Consider the following 25325-nt stretch of genomic DNA (forward strand, 5'->3'; position numbering starts at 1 on the left):
AAAAATTTTTTGGGGAAAAAAGGGCCCCAAAGGAACAGCATCATGACACCCATCAGGGGGAAAAAATAGGAACAGCACTCACTAGGGCAACGCATCAGAACCTATACCCGGGGGCAAAAAACCACAAAAAGGGGGCATATGAACCGCTTTAAAGGAATAGGAAACAACCCCTGAAAAAAGGACATATGAACCGACCGGGAAAAATAAGGAAAACAAACCCCGAAAAGGAAAATAAAAGACCAGGGGAGAAAAAGGAACAGCACTGCACAAAGGAAAAACAAACACCCTTTCCGGGAGACTAAAGGGAAAAGCACTGCACGGGAATAAGGGAACAGCATTTTCATAGGGGGCTAAGGGAACACAGGCTCCTGAAAACAGGAGCATATGACACCCGCTTAGGGAGCAAATAAGGAAAACGGGTCCGAAAAACTAAGGCAGTCATGAAGCTACCCGGGAGACATTAAAACAGGCGACAAATGAAGGGAGTCATGAACCCATCCCGGGGGGGGAAAAAAAACGCAGGGTGACTGAAACTAACAGAAGACATTGACCCGGTGGAAATAAAGGGAAACACTGCACGAAAAAAAAGGACACAGCTCCTGACCCGGGGGGGCATTATCACCGCATAAAAGGGCTAAGGACACCCGCACCCGAAAGGGGAAAAAGGGGGGCAGCACTATAAAAAACTAATAAAAAACACCATAACCCGGAATAAATGACATCCTGTTAACCAGGGGGAGACATAATAGGGAAGAGCAGGCTGAACTGAAAGGACTAAGGCAGTATCATAACATCCTGCTATCCAGGGCTAGACAAAATAGGGAACAGCAGGCTGCACTGAAAGGACTAAGGCAGCAACATGACATCCTGCTTTCCAGAGGGAGACATAATGGGGAACTGAGGACTGCACTGCAAGGACTAAGGCAGCATCATGACATCCTATTATCCCAGGGGAGACATAAAAGAGAACAGCAGGCTGAACTGAAAGGACTAAGGCAGCATCATGACATCCTGTTATCCAGGGGTAGACATAATAGGGAACAGCTGGATGCACTGAAAGGACCAAGGCAGCATCATGACATCCTGCTATCCCGGGTGAGACATAAAAGGGAACAGCAGGCTGCACTGAAAGGACTAAGGCAGCATCATGACATCCTGTTATCCCGGGGGAGACATAAAAGGGAACAGCAGGCTGCACTGAAAGGACTAAGGCAGCATCATGACATCCTGCTATCCAGGTCGAGACATATTAGGGAAGAGCAGGCTGCTCTGAAAGGACTAAGGCAGCATCATGATATCCTGCTATCCCGGGGGAGACATAAAAGGGAACAGCAGGCTGAACTGGAAGGACTAAGGCAGCATCATGACATCCTGTTATCCAGGGGGAGACATAATAGGGAATTGCAGGCTGCACTGAAAGGACTAAGGCAGCATCATGACATCCTGCTATCCAGAGGGTGACAGAATATGGAACAGCAGGCTGCACTGAAAGGACTAATGCAGCATCATGACAACCTGCTATCCCAGGGGAGACATAATAGGGAATAGCAGGCTACACTGAAAGGACTAAGGCAGCATCATGACATCCTGCTATCCCTGTGCAGACATAATAGGGAAAAGCATGCTGCAATGAAAGGACCAAGGCAGCATCATGACATCCTGCTGTCCAGGGGGAGACATAATAACGAACAGCAGGCTGCACTGAAAGGACTAAGGCAGCATCATGACATCCTGTTATCCAGGGGGAGACATAATAGGGAACAGCTGGCTGCACTGAAAGGGCTAAGATAGCATCATGAATTCCTGCTATCAAGGAGGAGACATAATAGGGAACAGCAGGCTGCACTGAAAGGACTAAGGCAGCATCATGCCATCCTGCTATCCATGGGGAGACATAATAGGGAACAGCAGGCTGCTCTGATAGGACTAAGGCAGCATCATGACATTCTGCTATCCAGGGTGAGACATAATAGGGAACAGCAGGCTGCAGTGATAGAATTAAGGCAGCATCATGGTATCCTGCTATCCAGGGGGAAACATAACAGGAAACAGCTGGCTGCAAATAAATAACCAAGGCAGCATTGTGACATCCTGCCATCCAGTGGGAGACAGAATAGGGAAGAGCAGGCTGCACTGAAAGGACTTAGTCAGCAGCATGACATCCTGCTATCCAGGGGTGACAAAATAGGGAAGAGCAGGCTGCTCAGATACGACTAAGGCAGCATCATGACATCCTGCTCTCCTGGGGAGACAATATAGAGAACAGCAGGCTGCAATGAAAGGACTAAGGCAGCATCATGACATCCTGTTATCCATGGGGAGACATAATAGGGAACAGCAGGCTGCACTGATAGGACTAAGGCAGCATCATGACATTCTGTTATCCAGGGGAGACATAATAGGGAACAGCAGGCTGCACTGAAATTACTTAGTCAGCATCATGACATCCTGCCATCCAGAGGGTGACAGAGTATGGAACAGCAGGCTGCATTGAAAGGACAAAGGCAGCATCATGGCAACCTGCTATCCCTGGGGAGACATAATAGGGAACAGCAGGCTGCACTGAAAGGACTAAGTCAACATCATGACATCCTGCTTTCCAGGGGGTGACAGAATAGGGAATAGCAGGCTGCACTGAAAGGACTAAGGCAGCATCATGACAACTTGCTATCTCAGGGGAGACATAATAGGGAACAGCATTCTGCACTGAAAGGACTAAGGCAGCATCATGACATCCTGCTATCCCTGGGGAGACATAGTAGGGAACAGCAGTCTGCACTGAAAGGACTAAGGCAGCATCATGACATCCTGCTAACCAGGGGTAGACATAATAGGGAACAGCAGGCTGCACTGAAAGGTATAAGGCAGCATCCCGACAACCTGCTGTCCAAGGGGAGAAATAATAGGGAACAGCAGGCTGAACTGAAAGGACTAAGGCAGCATCATGACATCCTGCTATCCAGGGGGAGACATAATAGGGAACAGCAGGTGGCACTGAAAGGACTTAGGCAACATCATGACATCCTTCTAACCAGAGGTAGACATAATAGGGAACAGCAGGCTGCACTGAAAGGTATAAGGCAGCATCTCAACAACTGGCTGTCCAAGGGGAGATAAAATAGTGAGCAGCAGGCTGCACTGAAAGGACTAACACAGCATCATGGATCCTGCTATCTAGGGGAGACATAATAGAGAACAGCAGGCTGCACTCTAAGGACTAAGGCATCATCATGACATCCTGATATCCATGGGGAGACATAATAGGGAACATCTGGCTGCACTGAAAGGATCAAAGCAGCATCATGACCTCCTGCTATTGAGGGGGGATATAATAGGGAACAGCAGGCTGCACTGATAGGACTAATGCAGTATCATGACATCCTGCTATCCAGGATAGATATAATAGGGAAAAGCAGGCTGCACTGAAAGGACTAAGGCCACATTATGACATCCTGCTATCCAGGGGAGACATATTAGGGAACAGCAGGCTACACTGAAAGGACTAAGGCAGCATCATGACATAATGCTATCCAGGGGGTGACATAATAGGGAAACACAGGCTGCACTGAAAGGAGTAAGGCAGCATCATGACACCCTGCTATCCAGGGGGAGATATAACAGGGAAACACAGACTGCACTGAAAGGAATAAGGCAGCATCATGACATCCTGTTATCCAGGTTGAGACATAATAGGGAAAAGCAGGCTGCACTGAAAGGACTAATTCAGCATCATGACATCCTGTTATCCAGGGAGAGACATAACAGTGTACAGCAGGCTGCACTGAAAGGACTAAGGAAGCATCATAACATCCTCTTATCCAGGGGTGACATAATAGGGAAAAGCAGGCTGCACTGAAGGGAATAAGGCAGAATCATGACATCTTGCTATCTAGGGTGAAACATAATTGGGAACAGCAGGCTGCCCTGAAAGGACTAAGGCAGCATCATGACATCCTGCTATCCAGGGCGAGACATAATAGGGAACAGCAGGCTGCACTGAAAGAACTAAGGCAGCATCATGATATCCTGCTATCCAGGGTGAGACATAACAGGAAACAGCTGCATGCACTGAAATGTCTAAGGCAGCATCATGACATCCTGTGATCCAGGGGGAGACATAATAGGGAACAGCAGGCTGCACTGTAAGGACTAAGGCAGCATCATGACATCCTGCTATCCAGGTGGAGACATAATAGGGAATAGCAGGCTGCACTGAAAGGACTAGGCAGCATAATGACATCCTGTGATCCAGGGGGAGACATAATAGGGAACAGCAGGCTGCACTGTAAGGACTAAGGCAGCATCATGACATCCTGCTATCCAGGTGGAGACATAATAGGGAACAGCAGGCTGCACTGAAAGGACAAAGGCAGCATCATGACATCCTGCTATCCAGGTGGAGACATAATAGGGAACAGCAGGCTGCACTGAAAGGACAAAGGCAGCATCATGACATCCTGCTATCCAGGTGGAGACATAATAGGGAACAGCAGGCTGCACTGAAAGGACTAAGGCAGCATCATGACATCCTGCTATCCAGGTGGAGACATAATAGGGAACAGCAGGCTGCACTGAAAGGACAAAGGCAGCATCATGACATCCTGCTATCCAGGGGGAGACATAATAGGGAACAGCAGGCTGCACTGTAAGGACTAAGGCAGCATCATGACATCCTGCTATCCAGGTGGAGACATAATAGGGAACAGCAGGCTGCACTGAAAGGACAAAGGCAGCATCATGACATCCTGCTATCCAGGTGGAGACATAATAGGGAACAGCAGGCTGCACTGAAAGGACAAAGGCAGCATCATGACATCCTGCTATCCAGGTGGAGACATAATAGGGAACAGCAGGCTGCACTGAAAGGACTAAGGCAGCATCATGACATCCTAATATCCAGGCAGAGACATAGAAGGGAACAGCAGGCTGCACTGAAAGGACTAAGTCAGTATAAATAACATCCTAACTATTACATGCTCCTGGATTTATAAATGACATCCTGTTAACCGGGGGGAGACATAATAGGGAACATCAGGCTGAACTGAAAGGACTAAGGCAGTATCATAACATCCTGCTATCCAGGGCGAGACAGAATAGGGAAAAGCAGGCTGCACTGAAAGAACTAAGGCAGCATCATGACATCCAGCTATCCAGGGTAGACAAAATAGGGAACAGCAGGCTGCACTGAAAGGACTAAGGCAGCAACATGACATCCTGCTTTCCAGAGGGAGACAAAATGGGGAACTGAGGACTGCACTGCAAGGACTAAGGCAGCATCATGACATCCTATTATCCCAGCGGAGACATAAAAGGGAACAGCAGGCTGACCTGAAAGGACTAAGGCAGCATCATGACATCCTGTTATCCAGGGGTAGACATAATAGGGAACAGCTGGATGCACTGAAAGGACCAAGACAGCATCATGACATCCTACCATCTAGTGGGTGACATAATAGGTAACATCAGGCTGCACTGAATGGACTAAGGCAGCATCATGACATCCTGCTATCCAGGGGGAGACAGAATATGGAACAGCAGGCTGCACTGAAAGGACTAAGGCAGCATCATGACATCCTGTTATCCAGGGGGAGACATAACAGGGAATAGCAGGTTGCACTAAAAGGACTATGGCAGCATCATGACATCCTTCTATCGAGGGGAGACATAATTTGGAACAGCAGGCTGCACTGAAAGGACTAAGGCAGCATAATGACTTCCTGCTATCGAGTGGAGACATAATAGGGAACAACAGGCTGCAATGAAAGGACTAAGGCAGCTTCATGACATCATGACATCCTGCTATCCAGGGGAGACAAAATAAGGAACAGCAAGCTGCACTGAAAGGACTAAGCCAGCATGATGACATCCTTCTATCCAGGGGGAGACATAATAGGGAACAGCAGGATGCACAGAAAGGACTAAGGCAGCATCGTGACATCCTGCTATCCAGGGGGAGACATAATAGGGAACAGCAGGATGCACAGAAAGGACTAAGGCAGCATCGTGACATCCTGCTATCCAGGGGGAGACATAATAGCGAACAGCAGGCTGCACTGAAAGGACTAAGGCAGCATCATGACATCCTGCTATCCTGGTGAGACATAATAGGGAACAATTGGCCACATTGTGGTCAGACCTTTTCCATGATGTTCATGCCGTGGGTCCTCTGGGCAGGACATATGAGCAGATTTGACACCGGTCAACCAATGTGACTAATGCTGCATAGGTGGATATAGGCAGGGATCATGCTGTCATTGGTGTGCGGCTTGTAGTGCAACAACAGCTCTTGGCCACTGAGGAACTCCTGGTGTACCTATGCACATGGGACATCTCCCAGACATTCATCACATCATACATCATGCAGGTGGGTGCCACAGTTTCTACAGCTGAGGAGTGTGCAGGTAAGCTTACTATGATCAGCATTGTAATACTGTAGCAGTCAGTGTGTCAGGCTTTAGATACTTTTATGTGGTGGTCAGGTCTTTGTTGTTTGGGGGGGGTGTAACCTCAGATATACAGTCATACGCAGATTAGGACCAATAAAAGTAACACAGTAGCTACTGTAAATGTGGAGATACATGGATTAATTACCTTGTTACTGACATTACCCTACCTTCAACTTTTCACAGGTCTGTCAGGTATTGCCCTAGGCCATGGTCCTGCCCCTGGTAAGTATGACACTTGTTTTGTTAAGGAACAATTATAGTCTAGTATGGATGAGGGCCAGAAAAATGCCCTATGTACATGTACACCTACACGTCCCACTCACCAGGCTAAACAAGGAGAAGGTTACTGTCAGCTGCCTGTCGGGTTTCAGGATCCGCCACATTACCCACACACTCAGGTCACTCCACAACAAGTACAAATATGACTCTGTCATTGTCCATGTTGGTGTGAATGACCTGAGACATACCTCCCTGGACTAAATGAAAAGAGACATGGAAGAGCTCTCCGATCTTGTAGCCCAGGCAGGTATGACCCTAGCCCTCAGTAGCATTTTGCCATCACCCAGAATGATGCCGCAGTACAAGGACAAAATGATTGACTTCAACAACTGGCTAAGCTTCTGGGATCCAGTATCTGTCTGCCTGGATGACATGGTTGATTGACCACAATGCTTTGCCAGAGATGGCCTGCATCTGTCACCCCTGGGATTCAGGATACTGGCTAAGGTTCTTGCTGCACCTATATTGCCTTTTTTAGGCAAGGTTCAAATGACAAATTCACCACCATAACAGGAACAGGCAAGCAAAAACTGAGGGTGATGCTACTCAATGCCAGAAGTCTAAATCTCAAAATGCACTCACTCGAGGCACTCCTTAAAATGGAGAACATCGATATCTGTGCAGTGACCAAGACCTGGTTGAAGGCTCCAGAGAGCACCCCTGCACTACCAGGCTATAACTCATACCACACTTTTCGGCCATGTAACCTGGACCGGAACACCAAAGGCGGAGGTGTATCCATATTCATTAAGAATATCCACACCTCCAGGCTAGTTGCTCAGCATAATGCAGCTGAGGTTATCCAAGTGCAACTAACTCTGGGCAAAACTGCAATCCAAATTGTAGCTTGCTACAGATCACCCACCATACCCCAGGATTCCCACTCCTCTTTTCTTGATGTACTGGAAAATATTAGGGTTCAACCAAACACTCTAATAATGGGCAATTTCAACTACCCCACCATTAACTGGGAAAACTACTCATGTACCAACTCCTTCACTCAATGCTTTCTGAAATTCATAAACTCCAATACCCTGGATCAACTTATCCACACCCCCACCAGGGGCAACAATATCCTAGATCTAGTCATTACCAATATGAGTTCCACACCTGAAGTCAATGCCTCATTGGTCTGATCCGACCATAAGCTAATTACCCTAGATATCCACATCCTGCCTCCACCCCACCCCATTAAGGAAACCATGGTAAAAAATTTCTCCAAAGCCAACTTCATGCTTCTTAAGACAGATGTGGTGAACTTCATGACACCCATGCAGATGGACAATACAGTTACAACTACTGAATCCTACACAATTGCACTTTATAAGCACTTACATGAGTGCATGGATCGTGCTATCCCAAACAGAACCAAGTTGCTATCCTCCAAAAAAAGGAAGCCAATCTGGTGGTCCCCTGACATAAACAAACTGTACAACAGAAGGAAGAAACTCATGCAAAAGAGAGTAAAATCCCATGAGTGGAGGAGCTCCCTGGTCAACCTCAGTAAGAATCTGCAATCCCTGATAAAATCCTCCAAAGCTAGTTACGAAAACAAAATCACCACTGATTCTAAAGACAACCACAAAGCATTCTATAACTATGTCAAGAATCTGAATGGCAACACTCAGATCTGCTCTGAGTTACAGCACAATGGCACTAAATATACAGACCCAGCTGATATTGCCAACATCCTGGCAGATAGGTTCTGTGCTAACTTTACCTCCCTCTCACCCCCTAAACAGCCCATCTCTATATGGAAGAATACAAGGTTCCTGTAATCACGACTGCACAGGTAAAAACTACACTCTCCAAAGCCAAGAACACAGCATCCATGGGACCAGACAACATCCCAGGCTACGTTCTACATGAACTACAGAACGAATTGGCACCCCACCTAAGTACCATGTTCAATCATAGCCTCACCTCAGGCTTTGTGCCTACTGAATGGCACACAGCAATGGTTATCCCACTCCACAAGGGGGGAGCCACCACGGACGCCAGGAACTACCGCCCCATTTGCCTGACAAGCCTGGTCTGTAAGGCCATGAAACATATCATAATGGAACTTATAAACAAAGACATTGGTAATCTCCAAACTCTGGATCCCACCCAGTTCGGGTTTGTAAAAGGCAGATCATGTCTCCTAAACCTGATAGACTTCTTTGAAGCAGTCACCAAAGCCGTAGACAAGGGTAAGGTGGTTCACACAGCCTATCTAGATCTTGCCAAGGCTTTTGACACCATCCTCCACTCTGGAATTATAGATAAACTCACTGAACTAGGTATAAATCCCTATGTCACAAGATGGATTGCCAACTGGCTCACTGACAGAACCCACACTGTGAAAGTAGCAGACTCCAAATCCGACTTCAGACCAGTGACAAGTGGAGTACCACAGGATTCAGTCATGGGTCCTCTCCTGTTTGGTATCTACTTCTCTGAAGTACAGGCTAACACAGAAGGTCTTTGGCTAACGAAGTTTGCAGATGACTGCAAACTAGGAGCCATAATCAAAACTCCTAGCAATGTGGACATCCTACAAAAGGGACTCACTGAGACAGATGCCTGGTGTCAATGCCATGGCCTCAAGTTAAATGCCAAAGAGTGCATTATCATCCCCTTTGGTAAAAACTCTGAACCCATGAACTACAACATAGGCGGTAGTATACGTAACACCGAAAGTGTGATAAGAGACCTTGGGACACAGGTGGACAGTAGTCTCTCCTTTGATAATCCCATCGCCACAGTAGTCAGGAAATCCTTCTACATGGCACACCTCATCACAAAAGGTTTCTCATCCAGAAAAAAAGAGGTCATTGTTCCCCTCCACTCATCACTCATTAGACCCATTATAGAGTACAACACCCCTTTTGGTATGTACCTCACAAGACATCTACAACAACTGGAAAGGCCGCAGAAATACCTCACAAAGAGGATTACCGGTCTCAAACAGATGCCCTACACAGACCATCTAAAAAAACTCCAGCTTTACTCTGTCGCATATCGCCTACTCAGAGGTGATCTCTGCCTAACATACAAAGCTATGTCAAACCCAGAGCTGTTGGACATGCTGCACTTAAAGAAATCTCAATCCCTCCGAGCTACATGCTCTAGGGACCTAAACCTTGCCACCACAATAAACAGAACATGCCGGAGAGATAGATTCCTGTCCCAGAGACTTCCCATACTCTGGAATAAACTACCTATCTATATCAAACAAAGCTCCTCATTAGCACTCTTCAAGAAAAATCTTGATGATTGGATGGGAAATAGGAAATTCACCCCGGGGATCACCTCTGTTGCTCTGCTCGACAGTGGCACAGGAAAATCATTTTCTTGGGTGGCAAAAGCCAGGGTACCTTTTTGAATGGGCTTGTATAGGCCCCAGGGCCGATAGCCTAGTACCTACCTATGAACCTATAATTATGTGTATAAACAGTGTAAGATATTTTTAAATGCCAGTCTGGAACAGGCACCTAAGGTTTCGCGAAGAGGTAGTCACAAGAGTGTAGTTCAACAAACAGATACATTTTGGCAGATACAGGTAAAAGCAGGTAAGGCTCCTGGTTTAAATGAGGCAAGGAATCTAAAATGTCTTTTAAAATACAACATGTTGAAGGCAAATACGTTAGGCAGTGAAATATGTATTTCTGTATAATTGTGAAAAGAGTTGCACTGGGTTTTAGGTGTTGTTTCTCTTTTTCAATTATAGTGTCATACTGAGTAAGTAAAAGGCAAATATTACTGGTTATATTTGACTTGATTTGTGTTCTGAGGTAGTGCTTTGTGGACGAAAGTCAAGGAAGTTGTTTGACCACTAATCCAGTTGTGGGTTTTCATTGTTAGTCTTGGGTGCTTTTTGAACAGAATAGTAAAAGTATTAATGTACTGCTTTTTTCATTCTTATTGCAGGTGACCATGGGATTTGGAGTCTGTCCCCTACACAACCTGATGCCAGTGTCTCCTCAAACAATGATGATAATGGTGGCCACAGTAAGGCACAGGTGGAGGTGTCAGGGGCTGAATCTGTCCTAGAGGTAGACAACACTCTTCTGCCCCCATTGTCACTGCACACAGTCTGTATGCCCACACATGCCCCATCCCAAAAGGCCACAGCTATCAGGCAGTTAGAAGGTGGAGACATTGAACAGGTAAGTGTGGCAACTATGGCTCCAGTGAGTGTAGACACTGACCATAGTGAGACAGTTGGTGAGGTCCCTCACAGGTGGACTGACTGGAGTGATTGTAGGAGGCCTAATGTCCATCCACCACCTGTTGGAGGTGTCACATCATGGGTCACCCAGTGCATGTTTTGGGCCATCATGGAGGTGCAGGCACACTCTGACTGGAACACTAGGTTATGCTTAGGGAAATGTATGCCACACAGTCTGACATCTGTGACAGCCTCCACTGCATTGTGGACACCTTTGATCAGTTCAACAATGCAGTGGACAGACAGTGGGTTTAGGCAGTGTCTGTCTTGGACCATGCATAGTCTATGATGGAATGTGTGGTTGGAGTTGAGCATTGGACCCATGGACGTAGGTCAGCAACACCATCTGCTGAGAGTATACGTGGCTGTGCACACTCATGCTCCCATAGTGGCAGTACATCCAGCACTATAGAGGGGATTGTGCTGTCCACACCATGATGTGGCAGGCCATGGGCTCATCTTCCTGGGAAGTCCTGTGGGGGACACAGTCGCAGCAGATAGCAGTCACCATCAGGTATTAGCACTGCTTCTGACCTTGGGCATGGAGGTGCCAGTGCAACTCCTGGCAGAGCCAGTTCCCATTTTCAGGGCCAGAGATGGTGAACTGTCAACTCTACCATGTATGGTCCAAAGCTGTCCAACATACACACTTGTTAGGCTAGCACTGATCTTGACTATGTACTTGCATACGCTCACACACCACTGTCAAATGCAGGTTACCTACAGACACACATAGCACAGCTCCATGATCCATCTTAAATGCTCCCCCCATGACTCACAGTCATGCTGTCTACCATTTTGGTCAGCCTAGGCCGCCTGTATCCCCACACAACACCTTGTGCATGTGATGATACCTGTGCCACATCCCTGTCATCCTTGACACTGATGCAGGGAAATGAAGCTATGGGTCTGATGCACAGAGTGACTATATTAGTTAACATATACTTGTGTAATGCAGTGTTGTTTCACCGTGCCACTTGTAGTGGATAACAAGAGATACTGTATGCTGGCATTTGTCACATACACATCACATACATCTGTGTACCTCATGCGGTCCTTATGTTGTATGTTATTGAATTGGCTGTATAGTTACACAATGAGAGGTGTGCTATGGGCTTTTTATGTTTCTGTTACAGGAGCCTGTTGGGATAACCTATGGATACACAGCAGAAATAAAGCAGCACAGGATGGCATGTTAGCACAGCGGACATATGTTGTCAGCAAGGCACAGCACTATAACTGCATGGCTCAATAGGTTTATATGTGTATAACAGGCTAGCAAGGACAATGTTGGCATTCAGCATACTCATGCATCCCTAATCTATGAGAAGGTCTGCTACCCTTCATAAGTACCACCAGGGTTTTGAGGGAGATAACAATTTTACATATATCCTGTGTCCAGTACCAACAGTTGCCCAGCAACAGTTATGATTGTTGTTTTCTGAATCACGATGTGTAACCTGAACATGATTTGTGTCACAGCAGATGTGTGTATGACATGCATGGTGGGGCCTGTTTCATGTAGGATGTACTGCCTGTGTTGCATACCTGTCTCACTAGCATATACTATGCATACCACATTGATGTTGTTGGTATGTAGCACAGGTGACACGTGTGTTAGGATACACAGGAGGTACACAGTGAGAACTGACACCTCCTGTATGGAGCCATACACATCGCCTCCATAGCATTTCAGAGACAGACTGCACATGTATGGTCCTGACATGGACTCCATAGGACATGTTCTCGGCAACATGTATTGGTTTTCCTTGGAACCTGTGTGGCTGCTACAGTTGTATGATATTGCTGTGTAGTGACATGGCAAGGGTGCCATTACACACAATGATAGCTGTGATGACTGCCACATTCAGTATACCAGTGTCAGTCTGGGATGTATGTCCCAAACCTGTCAGTATTGGTTGTACAACAGTGAATGCATCCACATATTTCCAACCAGTGACAGTTGAAGGCTACAGTACTCTCTGTGTTCAATCCATACATCCCATGGTTCCATAACATGTTGCAAAATGCTCTAACAGACTCACACAGACACATGGCTACATTGAGGCTAGCACCACTTCCAATCAGTGCATACAGGACACTCCAAGGCACACACATAGTTCAGGTTGGTTGGTTGTAGGTGTGCACACTTACCTATGTAATGGTACATACTACAGATCACAGTATGTGGTGCACGCAACACACCTCATGTCTGCTAGTACTATCATTTTAGGACATACTATACTTGATTACATATTCAGGCCTTATTGTGGTCAGTCCTTTGGGGGGGCACATCACCCACTACAAACAAAACACTGCAAAACCCTACATATGTCTAGGCTACCAAGGGTATGCCATATGGACACACACACACACACACACACACACACACACACACACACACACACACACACACACACACACACCAAGTGGGCTGGAGTGAGATTAAAACCCCTATTATCTTATACACTATAGATCATGGTATGCATGTGCCACAGCTTACCTCTGATATTACACTGTCAGCTGGTAGTCTCTACAAGGTAGACCTCTACAGGGTCATCAGGCCTTGTAGAGGAGGCCAGTGTGGAAGCCAGCACCAAGTTACAGGGTCAAAAAAGTGCATTTCAGGTGGATAATCCATGAGAGTGCATCCATTCATTTGCAGGAAGATGCACACGCACAAAGTCACACACCAATTGGGCTGGAGTGACATTAGAACCCTTACCTATCTAGTCTTATACACTATAGAGCACCACAGCTTACATCTGATACTACATTGTCAGCTGGTAGTCTTAAGGTGGCTGACATCATCAGGCCTTGTAGAAGAGTCTTATATACTATATACCACAGTACTTATCGCACACGGCACACATTACTGTATGTGTGATTGCAGGCATAGTATTTGTGCATTACACAAACTACACCTGTGCTTACAAGCATCTGTGGCCTGCAGTGTGATGTTGCTTCATACTGTTGTCTGCATATAGTATCCTAGCAGTGGGATAACTGTAATTATCCTAGCTATGTGTGTACAGTTGCCAATATGGCCATATGTGGCTGCTTGCAGTTACATAGGCATACCTGTGGGCAGGGACAAGTTGCCCTGTCCATACATGTGTTGACAACATTATGCATTACAGCACCTGCTCACCTGTGTCTGTCTGTGTGGTGACATCCAGCAGGCACAGACGTCTGTGGGTAAGTGGAATTTGTACTGTTGCACCCTTAGCTTGGATCCTTTGAGTAACAGTATGCCTGTGTGATAGTGGAGATTTACTCACCATTATTAGGATATGTAGGACAATACAGACATTCACACACATATTTCTGTATATAACAAGGATTAGGTTAATAGGTTCATAGGTGTATACTAGGCTAATGGCCCTGGACCCTTTACAAGCCTAGCCCATAGGATACCCTGGCATCATGCCACCCGACCTTAGTTCCCAGTGCCGCTGTCGAGTAGAGCCACTGGAGTAATCCCTGGGCTGAATTTTTTATTTCCCATCCACTCATCAAGATTTTTCTTGAAGAGGGCTAGTGAGGTGCTCTGTTTGACATGTATGGGAAGTCTATTCCAGAGCATGGGCAGTCTCTGGGTTATGAACCTGTCCCTCCAGCATATTCTGTTGAATGTGGTAATGAGGTTGAGGTCTCTGGAGCGTGTGGTGTGGAGGGATTGGGATTTCTTTAGATGTAGCATTTCTAACAGAGCTGGATCAGACATGGCTTTGTAAGTCAAGCAGAGATCGCCTCTAAGTAGATGATATGAGACAGAGAATAGCTGGAGTGTTTTGAGTCTGCCCATATAGGACAAGTGTGTAAGGCTTAAGATCCTCTTCGTGAGGTACTTTTGTGGCCTTTCCAGTTGTTGCAGGTGTCTGTTGAGGTACATGCCAAATGAGGCATTGCACTCAATGATTGGCCTAATGAGGGAAAAGTAGAGGGAGACAATGACCTCTTTTTTCCTGGATGAAAACCATTAGTAATGAGGTGTGCCACATAGAAAGACTTTCTGACCACAGTGGCAATGTGGTGGTCAAAAGAGAGGTTGCTGTCAACCTGTGTTCCCAGATATCTTATAATGCCTTCTGTGTTCAGTGAACTACCATCGATGTGGTAATTCATGGGAACCGGGTTTTTCCCAAAGAGGATGATGACACATTTTTTGGCATTGAGCTTAAGGCCTTGGTTCTGAAACCAGTCATTGGTCTCAGTGAGGCCTTTCTGTAGGATCTCAACATCACTTGGGGAGTTAATGATAGCTCCCAACTTGCAATAGTCTGCAAACTTTGTCAGCCAGAGTCCCTTTGTGTTGGCCTGGACTTCTGAGAAGTAGATACCAAACAGGAGAGGACTCAGGACCGATCCCTGTGAAACTCCGCTCATGACTGGTCAGCAGTCTGACTTGGAGTCAGCTACTTTCACACTGTGGGTTCTGTCTGTGAGCCAGTTTCCAACCCACCTAATGATATAGGGGTTTATGTCTAGATTAGTGAGTTTTTCTATGATTCCTGAGTGGAGAATAGTATCAAAGGCCTTGGCCAGATCAAGGTAGGCTGTATGAACCATCTTGTCTTCATCCACAGCTCTGGTGACTGACTCAAAGAAGTTGACCAAGTTGAGCAAGCATGATCTACCCTTCACAAAAATAAACTGTGTAGGATTCAGAGTTTGGAGATTCCCTATATCCTTGTTTATTAGGTCCACGATGATGCATTGAATAGCTTTGCATATCAGACTTGTCAGGCTAATGGGCCAATAGTTCCCAGGGTCTGTAGTCACTCCTTCTTTGTGGAGAGGGATGACTGTAGCAGTGCACCATTCGGTAGGGACAAAGCCAGATGTGAAGCTGTGACTGAACAGGGCACACAGGTGAAATGCCAGTTCACTCTGTAGTTCATGTAGAACACAGCCAGGGATATTGTCAAGTCCCATAGAAACTGCATTCTTGGCCTTGGACAGTGCTGTTTTAACCTGTGCAACAGTAATACTGGGTGCCTGGCAATCTACTGGTATTGTGATTTGTCCTTTGGGGGGAGAGAGAGGGGTAAAGTTGGCACTGAATCTGTCAGCTAGTATATTGGCTATATCTGTTGGCTCAGTATAGGAGGTACCATTGTGTAGTAGCTCAGAGCAAATCTGGGTATTGCCGTGGCGATTCTTTACATAATTATAGAAGGCCTTGTGGTTGTCTTTACTATAAAACTGTAGCTGTGTGTGTATGGTATGTATATGTGTTATGTAGATATATGGGGGTGTATGTATAATTTTAATGTGTATATGTTTATATATATATATATATATATATATATATATATATATATATATATATATATATATATATATATATATATATATATATATATAGCTATATAGATCTGTACATATCTATTTAACACTACATAGTGATACATGTACTATGCATGTGAGAAAGAGAGAGATAGTGACAGATGGATATGTATCTGGATATGTATACGTATATCTGTATGTATAGACATTTATACATAACAGGTCATTTTTATGAAGGTCATTTTAACTAAGTGTATGGGAATGCTCACCAGAAGGACTGTCAATAATAAGGTGACTCCAGTCCATACCTACATGTACTCCAGTCTAGGATTTTGTATGTTACAGACATTAACATCCACCCCTGTTTCTGCAGTACTGCACTTCACTCAAACTGTCCCCAGCATTCCCCAGCAGTGTGCTGTACTTAATCTGTTTCTGCAGTTGGTAATGATACACCACCAACAGACTGACAGTCTGCATACCTCTCAACTGTCATGATTTCCACAGAATGTCCAGAGTTTTAACTCATGTTTGGTCTGTTCCTCATACATGTCTGGTCTTTTGGTGAATTACTGAGTATTGACATCAGTAAATTATATTACTTACATACAAACATTTGTGTGTCAGATGTTATATCATTCAGAACATATGTAATAATGCAACACCTTTACTTCCAGTGACTTTCTAGGTTTATGGGGACAATATTTGAAATCTGTCCCTATGTTTGGGCCTTTGTCCCTGCAATCTTACTGGCTTTGTCCAGATTTCTTCCAGTAAGAGGTATGACAGTCTGTGAAGAACACCAACATAGTACTACCTCACATGCAAAAGATGTGAGTAATTCCAGATTAGAACCCTGAACACCATTACCCATGCTAGCTTCCCTAGTTCACTGAGCCACTCAGGTCACTAGACAGAGGGGACTCATTCATCACACAATCAACAGCATAAATATGAACACTGTTGTCTTGCATGAGGAGAGACATACAATGGTTTGAGCAATATCTATGTTACAGCCCTGAGATTGCCTGGTCCACTGATATACCATAGGTGATTTCCTGTTAAAGCAGTTGTATGGGTACACTGCTGTGTCGGGAGTGGGTGAACAATGGCACATGATCTGCTGGGATATACAGTAGTCCAAATATCATGTGAGCCCACTGCTTAACAACTCCCTTGACCGATGTAGTGAATATTCCAACCATGAGGCCTAGTGACTATTAAGGAAGGGAACCTGTCAAATCTTCGAACACTCAAAATTTCGAACGTTACATGGTCGTGACGAAACGTTCAAAATTTTGAGTGCTCGAAGATAGACTTTTAATGGCACCATACGGTGCAGATAGGGAGAATTTCCCTTTTCTGCACTGAAGTGTGGTCTCGGAGTTGGTACATTTAAGTAGGGGGTGTGGGGGGTGCAGGTGGGCTTGCTCCCCTGCCTACACTGTTAATGTGTTTTTATCTGTTTTTTTTTTTTTTTTATGATGTTCAAACATCCAAATGTTGAACATTTGGTCTCGACCATGTAATGCTCGACATTTTGGATGCTCGAACATTTAACATAGACCCTTAAGGAAGACATGCTACTGGACTTGGTATCTGTAGTCCCATGTAGATTACACATGTCCAATTAGCCTGCTATATTTCCTTGCATAACAGCAGCAGATCCATACATATGATATATATCTAGGAACAAAATTCAAGCTACAAACCAATTTGCTCTTCCTGTCCTAAATTACAGTTTTGGAGTGATTGACTGGCCCCAAAATGTGTTGGATAGATTAGATAGGAGAAGAAGAAGAATGCTTCATGCTCATCAAATCATTTATAAAAATCAGTGCATACCAAGATTATATATTCCCTGTTCTGAAGGAGGGATGGGCCTCTTCGAAATTGATTATATGTATAGATCTGCAATCGTGGGACTCCAAACATATCTGCTGACCTCAGAAGACCCAAATGTAGTGAAAGTTTTGAAACATGAGGAGAATAAATCCAACATGAATTAATCTTGCAGAAGCATATCGGCATCAAGCAGGAATGGAAATCAAACCAGAAGTGGATAAAAATCATGAAGCAACTGAATGTACCAAAAAAAACAAAAGAAAGAATATAAGTTGAAGGACCAGATGAGAAGACAAGAAATGTGGAAAAAGCATAAATATATTTGCAAGTATAGAAAACTTCTGGAAGAACCTCATGTTGATCAGGAATGAACACAGGAATGGTTAAGGAGAGGCAAATTCAAACCAAGAGATGAAAGGTTAATATTGGCAGCCCAAGATAGTGAGCTGCATTACACATTGGTGTATAAAGTCCAGTGAACATGTGGGAGAAACAGACAAATGTAAGTTTTGTAAAACCAAATTGGAAACAGTTGCACACCTTGTTGCAGGTTGCAACATACCAATGGCAGAAGGACTGTATATGGAAAGGCATAATAATGTGGCAAGATTGTTGCACTTGCAAATATTATGGTATTGAAATGGCTGAAAAACACTGGAAACATGAGCCACAAAGCATCATAGAAAATTATGAAGTTTATATTACATGGGACCACCCATTACTAACAGTTCAAAAGATAGATGTTAGAAAACCGGATATAGTGGTTCAAGAAAAGAAGACAAGAGTAGCATTGATTATTGAAATCTCCACACCCAGTGACTACAGTGTCTAGTATACAGAGAGACACAAAGTCATAAAATATCAGGATCTGCAGGCAGAAATGAGCACAATGTGGAAGAAAGATACCCAGTTTCAATAGTAGTAAGAGCAATGGGTCTTATAAAAAAGAATCTACAATTGTATTTAAATATGTTACCAATTCATGTAACTCCATATGAATTGCAGAAGGAGTCATTACTGGGCACATTGTGGGTGCTCCAAAGAGCACTTTTGGCTGACATCAATGATTGAAACAATACTAATTTCATGAACTTTAATCGTACTTTGATTAAGGAATGGGGGTCCATTCCGACATGGTATTAGAAACCCAAAAGACTTGGAGAAATTAAAAAAATAATATATTATAGTAATCCTTACAATTAGTGTGCAGCTTAGAGACTTACCCTGTGAATGCAGCAGTTGAGGGTCCTGTAGTTCAGGGCTGACTGTGTGATGCTAGCTGTAAACATCTAATACGTAGATAGGTACAGGTTGTGTGGGTTGCCTGGCATCCATACATTTACTATATGTATGTGAGTAGGAGTAAAGTGTCAGTCCCTAGGGCCCTAGGATGTCAGTGAATGTATTATGCATTGTCTCTTAACCAATGCCAGGGCATACTGGGCACACGTACATCTGCCTACAGAGACATCATCAGGGTGCTCCTCCTCTGAGTCCTCTTGTGAGTGTGGCTGTGGTGACCTAAGCACTGGTAGGGGCTGTGTATCCCTTCCTTTTGCTGATCCTGCTGCAGCTGTTTTCACAGGATCATACTTTGTAGCATGGCACATACTGTGAACATATGTGCACATGTGGCTGGAGAATACTGCAGGGCTCCACCAGATATATTGAGATACTGGAACTGTGACTTCAGCAGCCCAAACACATGCTGTATGATGTTCCTAGTTTGTACACATGCTTCATTGTGGCATTCTTCCGTGGGTGTGTGTGCATTTCTGATGGGTGTCATCATCCATTGTTCCAATGTATAGCCCACATACCCCAATAAATGGCTGTGTGGAATGTCCTCCCCAGCAAACATCTGGTAAAGCTGTGATGTGTGCCAGATATGGGAGTTGTAATAACTGGCAGGGCTACCAGCATACACATTCATGATAATGCCCTTGGCATTGCACATGACCTGACAGTTGATGGAGTGGTACCTTTTGTGGTTGACATAGATTCTACCCTCCTCACCAGGTGATGCCTTGATGTGTACATGAGTGCAATATGTGGCACCCAGTACCTCAGAGTAGTGTGCTGCATGGTAGAAGTTTTGCATATTACTAGCCCTTGCCTCACGGGTGAGGGGAAAATAAATGTGCTCGCTGGCATGTGGTAACCCGGCATCCAGGAACTGGTGGAGTACCCTGGATGCTGATGCCTGTGAGACTCTCATCATGTCCCCAGTTGGTCTTTGGAAGGTACCTGTGGCTATTAACCTAAGGGCTACCCATACCTTTGTTTCCACTGGGATGGGATCCCTTCTGTTGGCTCTGGGTCTGAGTTGATGGTGGCAGAGCTCAGTGAGTTCTTGTAGTATCTCCCTGCCCACCCTGTAGTGCTCTACTATCTCCAGCTCATGTAGCTCCTGGAAGGTTACCCTGGGCCTGAACACTCTTCTCCTTCTCAGCCTAGGCCTATTGTCAGCAGCACCAGCAACAACATAGACTTCGGCATCTAGCACATACTGATGTAGCAGACCTGCAGCAGCCCATAGCATTCTTTCAGTTAAAATTCCCAAGTCTGTCCTATAGTGGTGCAGAGTATGGGTGAAAAATCAGAATATAGGGTGTATGCATACTTTATAGTGCTCTACTGTAGGTGTTGACTGTGTGATTGGCTATCTATGATGCATTCCACCTGCCAAGTACATTATTAAGAAGATTTAATGGCCCTAGTTTAAGTGAAACAGGTGTCATCAGTAATTACTATATCACTGGCTTTTAGATACACTCAGCACAGTGGCATGCCATACAAACATGTGGAAACATGTGCCCTGAAGGTAAACAAAGCTTCACAGTCAGTGTACACATCCCCTGCTGAACACAGCAGCATGCCGCACAAATATGTGCACCTGAGCTCCAGTGAGCTTATAAGTCCTCAGACACACCCTTCTTGATGTCAGCTACCTTTTCTATGGACACCAACATGGCTCTGTGCCTACACAGAAGGAATATGTGGACATGGATAGCCATTTGTGCTAACCCCCTCATTTGCATTGGGATCCGTGCACACAACCTGGAAACTACATGGTTCTAGGCCCTACCTTGTTAGCAACAACACCATTCCACCATTGTAGATACTCCATGCAGGGTCCTATCATTCATTTCTGTCACATGCTATTAAATGTGTTTTTTTCACTCTTTTTTTTTTTTTTTTATAAAAGCATGTTTGTGCACTGTGGCATGCTATGCAAATATACCCAGATCATTAAAAAAGTAAAATTATTTTAACTTATTTCCCTTATGTTTTTGGATACACCGTGGATAGTTTTGCTCATATCTGTATGTGCTATGCCATTTCTCTCCATCTACCTATGTTTTTACAGCCCATGTTGGATGGCACAGTGGTGCAGTGGTAGTTTGTCACCTCACATTAAGAGGTTCTCTGGTTCGATTCTCAGCTGGAATACCTTCTGTGTGAAGTTTGCATGTCCTCCCTGCATTCATGTGGGTTTTCTCCGGTTACTCTGGTTTCCTCCCACATTACAAAGACATGCATCTGGAGTGTTTCTCCCTGGGCTTCCATTGAAAATTGGCTTCATTCCAAGTCAGACTTTCCTGATAAATAAACGTTGTCTGTCTAAATTCCTGTACATGGAATTTTTCCGTGTACACTACGGACAGTGACACAGAGTTTGCAGGGCTGTCTATCTGTTTACTGGATCACTATACCTCCCTCATTTACATGAGATTCACCTGCTTATGAGGTGATTTGCATGCCATGGGTACTTCCGTGTTGACGCATGCTTGCATGCTGCCCAGCTGTATTTACTGAATTGCAAACCTGCTTACTTTCCTGTAAACAGTGTGCCATGATGCCTACATGGTAAAAAAAGCTATGTAGGCTTTATTAAATTCCCCCTTATTTAGATGGAATGAGGCCTGGAAACCAAGGTTAAAGAGGTATGTAGAACTTGTAAGAAATTTACAGGGTTTTGATATTATTAGGAGAGATGCCTCAGACGCAGAAGTCAGTAAGTTAGTTTAGGCTAATACACAGGAAATCTTTGCAGTGCTGTCCACAGAAGTCAGGAAAAGAATGCCAGTTAGTTTTAATCATGCCATTCAGGAGGAAAGGAACAATTCTGAGTATAGTAAGCTAAGGACAATACAATGAGTGCAGAAGCTGTGGAAGAAAAGTATGAAACTCAAATGTCTGTCATTAGTTAGAGACTTTAATCCTCAGTGATTTGACAGAATCCAGAAATTTCATGAGGGAGAGATCAAACATTAGATGCAAAAATCTGGACATTCTGGGGAATCAAACCAGCTGACAGGTATGCCTATTACTTTCCTGCACCATTATCTTAGGTATTACTAGTGCATTCACAGGGCTGCAGGTATTGATGAAGGACTGTTACTTATTGCTGGTAATTTCTTGATGTTTTCACAGGTGTTGTATTATTAGGGGTCGTACATTATGGATATAGACCTGCTTGATATCTGGGAACTGTCTGGTTCTGATGGCATGAAAGACACATCTTGGCATCATCTGGGGTCATGGTGTGTTGGGCAATACTATGGTCACATTTACACTCCACTCAATGGACATAGTTTCTGTTCCTGTGCAACCCACTGCACAAACCCAGGATGACACCCATGGACAGGAAGACGCCAACTCATTGCAATGGAGAGTGGTCTCATCATCTGTGGAGCAATCCCCTCTTGCTTGCTACAAGCTCCATAGAACATAAAGATGACATCATGGTATAGTGTACTAGTGATCGAGCATGTGCATGCATCTCCTTAGTGAGGTGTGCCCATGGATGCTATGAGCAGTTGTTGCATGGCCATAATACAGGGACAGGCAGACAAGAGCATAGGTATTGCTGAGCTGGCTTGGGTAGTATGTGGACTGCATGATGGCCAGAGGGAGTGCATGCACCACACATGCAATATCATAGATATGTGGGATAAGGAATTTGCACTCATTAGGTGAATCTGTGTTGCCACGTGTCATGGTTGACACACTTCACATGTCCAGTCACCTTCTTTCTCTGCTGGGGAGGCATGTTTCAGAAGTGGTGGTGGGGGCATGGTCTTTAGTGTCACTATCTCCAAACCACAATCCAGTGTTGACAGTGCTATAGGGTGATGTGGGTGTACATGGGATGTTCATGCAGAATCAGTCAAAAGCATATGTTGCTTTTGTGCTCATGGAGCACACCTTCATCTTAGAGTGTTGTGCATCATGCTTGTGACCTTCCCAGGAGAGTGTCTCCCCATAAACAGAAATTACTTATGCCTCCTGGGGGTGCGCTACATATAGTCACCAGATCCCAATGTAATGCTGCATCATCTGCTGAGGCTATTCCCCAGCACACACACACACACACCTACAGTGTCCACTTCCATTGTTCTGCTAGCCTGTGGTAGTGGACATCTGTGGTGCCACACATGCTAGTAGAATAATTGGAACACTGTCCCCTCCCTGACCACTACAGTCCACTATTCTCACTCTCGTCCATGCCTAACACATGCACACACACACACACGCACACACGCACACACGCACACACGCACACACACACACACACACACACACACACACACACACACACACACACACACACACACACACATTGTGGTCAGTATATGCAAAGGTTAGCACAGCCTGGATGTACATTTACAAGCACCATTTTTAATTTGATGTATACTGCTTTAGCATGGCCCATAGTTATGAACCAGATGCTGCCTCTTAACCAGTGCTATGGTTTACTGCACCTGCCTTTATCTAGCATAGTCATACCCTACATCCAGTCTTTCTTGAGTTTCTTATCAGGCACCTCCTCATTTACAGGCTCCTCCTCTGCATCCAGGTCCTCCACAGGCTTCTCATCAGACACCTTCTCCTTCACAGGCTCTTCCTCTGAATCCCGGTCTTCCGCAGTTCTTTATCAGGCACATCCTCCTTCAAACGCCCCTCTTCTTCACCCAGGTCCTCCACTGGCTCCTCATCAGGCACCTCCTCCTTCTCTGACTCCTGCTCTGTATACAGTTCCTTTACAGGCTGAAACCTGGTACCCCACAAGCTCCTCATCATGCATCTCCTCCTTCACAGGTTTCTTTTCTGCATCCAGGTCCTCCACAGGTTCCTTATCAGGCACCTCCCCCTTCACAAGCTCCTCCTCTACATACAGATCCTTTACAGGCTCCTTACCAGTCACCTTCTCCTACACAGGCTCCTTCTCTGGATCCAGGTCCTCTATAGGTTCTGTATCAGACACCTCCTCCTTCACATGCTCCACTTCTGCGTCCAGGTCCTCCACAGGCTCCTCATCAGGCACATCCTTTTTCACAGGCTCCTTCTCTGCATACAGGCCTTTTGCAGGTTCCTTATCAGGCACCTCCTCCTCCACAGGCTACTCCTCTTCATCTAGGTCCTCCACAGGCTCATCATCAGGCATCTTCTCCTTCACAGGCTCCTTCTCTGAACCTAGGTCATCCATAGGTTCTGTATCAGGCACCTCCTCCTTCACAGACTTCTGCATCCTGGGACCCCACAGGTTCCTCATTAGGCACCACCTCCTCCTTCACAGGCTCCTCCTCTGTATACAGGTTCTTAGGTTCCTTATCAGACACCTCCTCTTGTGTTCAGTCTGACACTTCCTTCTTAATGTCTCAGACCTGCTCTTACTGCTTTCATGCCATAATGCTGTAAAACTGCACAGATTGAAAACTTTTTATTACATGTTGCAGGGTCATACTTCTGTGCACTGCCAGATTCATTCAGAGAATGAAAACAGACCTTAAATAGGCCAAACACATGTTCAACAATGATCAAGGTCTGTGACTGGTTGATGTTGTAGCTGTTCTTTGACATTCTTGATCTGGGAGTTTCTAATTGGTGTCATTACCCATGGCTGCAGGGCATGTCCAGCTTCACCAATAATGTTTGTTAGAAAAATTTAGAATCTCACACAAACCTCTGGAGTATCTCACACATGTGCCATATGTGGGAGTCATAAGCACTGTCTTTGTAGCCTGCAAGCACAGTGTTTATTATACCATGTGCATTACTGGCCACCAGGCACTTGATAGAGTAGAACCCCCTTACAACTGATATACCGTTGTCCTTCTCCCAAGGTGGAGCCTTTATTGCAATGTGGATGCAGTCTATATCTCCCAGTATCACAAAGAAATGGGCTATATGATAAACCCCCCGCATGGTGTTATCCATTCCTGTGCAGTGTAGCATAGTTTCTC

Source organism: Protopterus annectens, chromosome 14.part0 (assembly GCF_019279795.1).
Source record: "Protopterus annectens isolate FY-2018-M chromosome 14.part0, PAN1.0, whole genome shotgun sequence".
Taxonomy (NCBI): Eukaryota; Metazoa; Chordata; order Ceratodontiformes; family Protopteridae; genus Protopterus; species Protopterus annectens.